This window comes from Aptenodytes patagonicus, unplaced genomic scaffold, assembly GCF_965638725.1.
Source record: "Aptenodytes patagonicus unplaced genomic scaffold, bAptPat1.pri.cur scaffold_103, whole genome shotgun sequence".
In the NCBI taxonomy this organism is placed as follows: domain Eukaryota; kingdom Metazoa; phylum Chordata; class Aves; order Sphenisciformes; family Spheniscidae; genus Aptenodytes; species Aptenodytes patagonicus.
The window spans coordinates 9323-14920 of NW_027472049.1; the positions used below are offsets into that span (position 1 = coordinate 9323).

The 5598-nt window shown below is 49.2% G+C and overlaps 1 long non-coding RNA gene across 1 annotated transcript; it reads left to right on the forward strand.

Annotated features, from left to right (window-relative positions):
• Positions 1–271: 271 nt before the first annotated feature.
• LOC143173537 (uncharacterized) lies at positions 272–4567 on the forward strand. The gene is made up of 2 exons (XR_012997597.1): positions 272–451; positions 3855–4567. It is a non-coding gene; the product is annotated as an uncharacterized LOC143173537 (long non-coding RNA).
• The last annotated feature ends 1031 nt before the right edge of the window (positions 4568–5598 follow it).

A 5598-nucleotide genomic window follows, 5' to 3' on the forward strand; every position in this document is an offset into this window, starting at 1 on the left:
GGGAACGGCAGCTGGAGGAAACAGGGTGTTGGGAGAAACAAGATGTGTATGTAAATGTTGGGAGAAACAAGATGTGTATGTAAAGGCTGGCATTTAGGCTACTAACCAATAAGGAGCTTGGCTTTTGTAATATGTATGAGCTAATTAAGGAACCTATAAAGTGTGATGATTGTATTCTAATAAACGAAGTCTGCTGATCCCTCACATTGAGTGACTGCTCCTTCCCTCTGCTTTGGCAAATGGCACGACATTTGGCGCCCGAATAGGGACCCGGCGACCCGATAGCGGAGTCCGGAAGCCACGGCCAGTAGAGAACTAAAGTGCGGTCCTGTAAGCAGCGCAGGAGGTGAAAGGGATATTCGTCCCCGCACCCGGGAGCACCTAAAGAGGCTGTCCCGCCAGCTACGCGCCGCCGAAGTCTGCAAAGGCTGCAATAGAGCGCTCTTTAAAGGTATGAACAGGCAAGCGGCGTATAACTTGCTCAAATGCTTCTTAGAGAAGCGGGGCACAGAAGGGGTAGATTTAAAGAAGGAACTCCCTGACTTGTTAGAGTATGGGGTAGCCCGGGGAATTTTTTCAGATCCTAATACGGACTGATAACGGAGCAGTCTGGCCAACTGCCTCCCAGTGAGCGACCGCTATCATGGAAACAGAGGCGGCAGCTGTGTTGCTCGTAAGCATCCTCTCCAAGAGAGGGATCGAGACAACGGTAAAACAATTATGTGCGTTGATTAGGACAACGTTGGGGACATTTTAAGGACAGTCAAACTATTTTTTCTGACCTTGAGTGGCGAGAGCTTGGCAATACTATGTGGGAGCAGACTATCACGGGGGATGAAAAGTCAAAGAAGGAGATTAAAACAGTGCGGGAACTATGGAGGTCTGTGTCAGAGACTTTAAAAGCCATGAAAGCTGAAAGAAAGGTGGCTTGTGCAGCCACTCAAATGCTAGCCCCAGAACCCTTGCCTGATAGACCGAAGAATACAACATCTGGACTGTTTCGGTTCTTTGGGCCGTCGGCAGTCCGAGGTATGTCGGGTACCCCCAAACGAACTGCCTTGGAAGCCAAGTATAGTGTTCTGGGGGGTGACGGCGCTTCTGAACTGCTTGAAACGTACCCTCCGCTTACGGACTGCAAAGATGCAGAAACTAGCGGTAACGGGGCCCCTCTTTCACCTGAGACGGTCGCGGAAGAGCGACGACCCGGAGAGGAGGAGCGGCTGGTTCCGTTAACCCCTCCGTGGCCAACAGCCCCGCCTCTAGGAGTCTCTTCAGGTGCGTCTACTCTGCCACAGGGTGACAGCAAAGAACAGAGTATGGCTGAGACTAATGAGCTCCTGAAGAAGGTGGTGCAACAGTTACAGGACTTAACAATTACAGCCCAGAGGGGAGGAATAGAACACCTGTCCGGGGCATCAGGGGAATCCCTACCCCCTTGCCTCTCTGGACCACCAGCGACGGTTCAGCCCAGACGCTGGAGCGAAGTGGCTAGAGACGCTATGCTGGACGGGCAGTGGCAAGCGGTATCCAGCTTGGGGGCGAGTGCTTTTCCTGTGCTGCAAGAGAATAACGGCAATAAGTGGGCACCTCACGATTGGAAAATCCTTCAGCAAGCAAAAAACACTGTGTCCCAGTATGGGATAAAATCAGAAGCTTCACGTCAAATTGTAATCTGGATCTTTTCGGCTGACCTGATGTGCCCTGCTGACTGCCAAAACCTTATGCGGCTTTTATTGTCACCTACGCAGTATTTGTTGTGGGGGTCGGAATGGTCACAGCGGGCGGCAAGTGCTGCGGCACAGCATCAAACGCAGGGGGACCCCCTCTATGGGATTACCGTGGAAATGATAACGGGGACGGGAAGGTTTAATGATATTAATGCTCAGTTGTTTTTTCCTATTGCTTTGTTGCAGTTGTCTGCCAAACTGGTGCTAGATGCCTTTTTAGCCTTACCCGGTTCGTCCACTCCATCCTTTAGTTCTGTACAGCAAGGTGCCACTGAAGCGTATAGTCATTTTGTCGATCGCTTGTGGGGGGCGATATGTGAAAAAAAAAAAAAAAAAAAAAAAAAAAAGAGAGAAAAAAAAAGAGGAAAAAAAAAAAAGAGAGAGAAAAAAAAAAAGAGAGAGAAAAAAAAAAAAAGAAAAAAAAAAAACCAACAAACAAAAAAAACAAAAACAAAGAGTGCCTACAGTGTGTACCGTGAGTATTGTGTCAGTGTTACCATTGTGATAAGAAGTGGTGGGCCCGGTGCACACGCGCACAAAGGTGATCTGAAACTTGCTATCTGAAAGAAATAGTGCTGTATAGAATATTAATAACCACTGGACACGAAATACAGTTCACGAAACTGCCAAATTGATTATTGTTTGTATAAAAAATAAAAAAAAATAAATAAAAAAAAATTAAAAAAAAAAAAAAAAAGAAAGGCAATTCGCCTAGAAGAGAAAATGTTGAGCCAGGCAGATGTGATCGTAATTGGGCTAATCTTAATAATCCCAGGGTCGGCAACTATACATCGCATTAACCCAAGGGAAAATATGTGGGTAACCTGGGCAAATAAAACAGGGCAGCCCGCGTTTTGCCTTTCCCTCGCCTCAGCAACTGAGCCGTTTAGGACTTGTTTGTTAGGTATGCCTGGATATAAGGAAGGTGACTTTGCCAGGTTCAGTACTGGCAGTTGTACTAATGTGACTGCAACTAGCAACTGTAGTGCTAACTTGATAAAAGGATTAAATCACTCGCTACCCTGGAATCCCCAGGAGTTGGAACTATTAGGGTCGATGCGAGTTGGAAATACATCTAAAAATTGGACTCAGACATGTTTTATATTTGGGGGACCCCTACAGACGGGTATCCACTTCTACCAGGCAAGAAATTGGACATGGTGGACTAATGTCACCTCTCACGCATCTTACTACAAGTATCAGGATGCGGGCGATTTTTGTGGTACCAATGACAGTGGTAACAGCTATGCTTTAGGAGCGGCTGGAGCGGAAACAAAGGGAGGAATAGGGATCTGGAACAATGGTACCCCAAAGGCGTTGCCCCCACAGGTATTTTTAATATGTGGGGACAGGGCCTGGCAGGGTATCCCAGCAAATGCTGTAGGAGGGCCATGCTACTTAGGAAAATTGACCTTGTTGGCCCCGGGAGAAAATTGGTGGAAAACCGTAACAAGAAAAGGGCAACAACAAAGACGAAAAAGAGCCGCCACGGGTCTTTCCCCAGACTGTCGTGATGACGTAATTCTACCTAGCGACACCGAAAAGGTCTTCCTTTCACTATTTGTACCAGGTGCTGCAGATGCGAGGGCCCTAAATGAGGTAGGGAAATTAGCTTGTTGGGCTAAAAAGCAGGCTGATATGACAACAGAGCTTATTGAAAAATTACTTGCAGATCAGGATAGCTTCCATCATGCAATTTTACAGAATAGAGCTGCTATTGACTTTCTGTTATTAGCACAAGGACATGGGTGTGAGGATTTTGAAGGGATGTGTTGTATGAATCTGTCTGACCATGGGGAGTCAATCCACAAACAGCTACAATGGTTAAAGGACCACACCAAGAATATTCAACAAGATCACGGGTTATTCGATACCTGGCTTAAGAATATATTTGGGGAACTGCCATCTTGGATAATAAGTTTAATAAAAGAAAGCTTATGCATTTTAATTGTTATATTAGTAATAAGTATATGCTCTTGTATAATTTTTAGCTGTGTGAAGAAAGCAATTATGAAAATTGTTAATCAAGTCTGGGTTGCTCAAAAACAAGAAGGGGGAATTGTGGAGGAGTGGCTGGTACAGCAGGGGCACGATCTAGTATCCCTGAGCAACCCATGTTTTTAACAGTAGCAGGGATATGCTGACAAAAACGGCTGGTGACCTTGACCATCCTTCCCTGAGCAGAAGAAGGAGCCTCACTACGTGATGAACAACAACAGCGGAACAACACCCAGGATAAGGAGGAGGCACAGATCGGCGAGACCAGCTGGCAGCTACCAATGAGAAGGGCTAACTAATTGGCTAAGCCTAGGAGGGTGGTTAAAGGGAATAATTCAGAGCATAATATTAATACTAATAATAGTAATTATAGGATTAGTGTTGTTTAGTTGTGCTTTGTCTTGTATTAAACGATTAATAACACGTATATCTAGTGACGCTTGGCTAGCCCAAAATAAAAACGGGGGAATTGTGGGAGACTGGCTGGCTGAGCAGAGGCATGTCAACATAGAATTGATAAGTCAGCAGGATCTCAAGAAGTGGCGAAAACAGCTGGTGTGAGAACTAATAAAGTGCAAGGACACACTGACCTTGTTTACTCCGGCATAAAGCCGACAAGAAAGTTGTGGTTAGCAAAAGGGAACGGCAGCTGGAGGAAACAGGGTGTTGGGAGAAACAAGATGTGTATGTAAATGTTGGGAGAAACAAGATGTGTATGTAAAGGCTGGCATTTAGGCTACTAACCAATAAGGAGCTTGGCTTTTGTAATATGTATGAGCTAATTAAGGAACCTATAAAGTGTGATGATTGTATTCTAATAAACGAAGTCTGCTGATCCCTCACATTGAGTGACTGCTCCTTCCCTCTGCTTTGGCAAATGGCACGACAGTTGGCAAGCTCTGATCCCCAGTGTCTGTGGGGCTGTGGAAGGGCTGCCACGGGAAGGCGAGGGCCAGCAACACCTGGGAGCCCTGGCCCCTTTGGTGTGGGAGCAGGCGCTGGACGTTGGCGATTGGAAGCTTGGCTCTGGCGGTGGTGCTGAGAGCGATCAAGGCACCAACGTGGGCACCCTGAGCTGGCTGGCAAGCTCTGAGCGCCAGTGCCTGTGGGGCTGTGGAAGGGCTGCCATGGGAAGGCGAGGGCCAGCAACACCTGGGAGTCCTGGCCCCTTTGTTGTGGGAGCAGGCGGTGGACATTCACAATTACGGAGCTGGGCTCTGGCGGCGGTACTGAGAACGAGCAAGGCACCAACGTGGGCACCCTGAGCTGGCTGGCAAGCGCGGAGCCACGGTGCCTGTGGGGCTGTGGAAGGGCTGCCAAGGGAAGGCGAGGGCCAGCAACACCTGGGAGCCCTGGCACCTTTGGTGTGGGAGCAGGCGCTGGACGTTTGCAATGTTGGGGGCTGGGCTCTGGCGGTGGTGCTGAGAGCGATCAAGGCACTAACGTGGGCACCGTGAGCTGGCTGGCAAGCTCTGAGCCGTGGTGCCAGTGGGGCTGTGGAAGGGCTGCCACGGGAAGGCGAGGGCCAGCAACACCTGGGAGTCGTGGACCCTTTGGTGTGGGAGCAGGCGCTCGACGCTTGCAATTGGAAGCTGGGCTCTGGCGGTGATGCTGAGGGCGAGCAAGGCACCAACGTGGGCACCCTGAGCTGGCTGGCAAGCTCTGAGCCCCGGTCCCTGTGGGGCTGTGGAAGGGCTGCCAAGGGAAGGCGAGGGCCAGCAACACCTGGCAGTCCTGGCCCATTTGGTGTGGGAGCAGGCGCTGGACGTTTGCAATTTTGGGGCTGGGCTCTGGCGGCGGTGCTGAGAGCGATCAAGGCAGTAACGTGGGCAGCCTGAGCTTGTTGGCAAGCTCTGAGCCCCAGTGGTTGTGG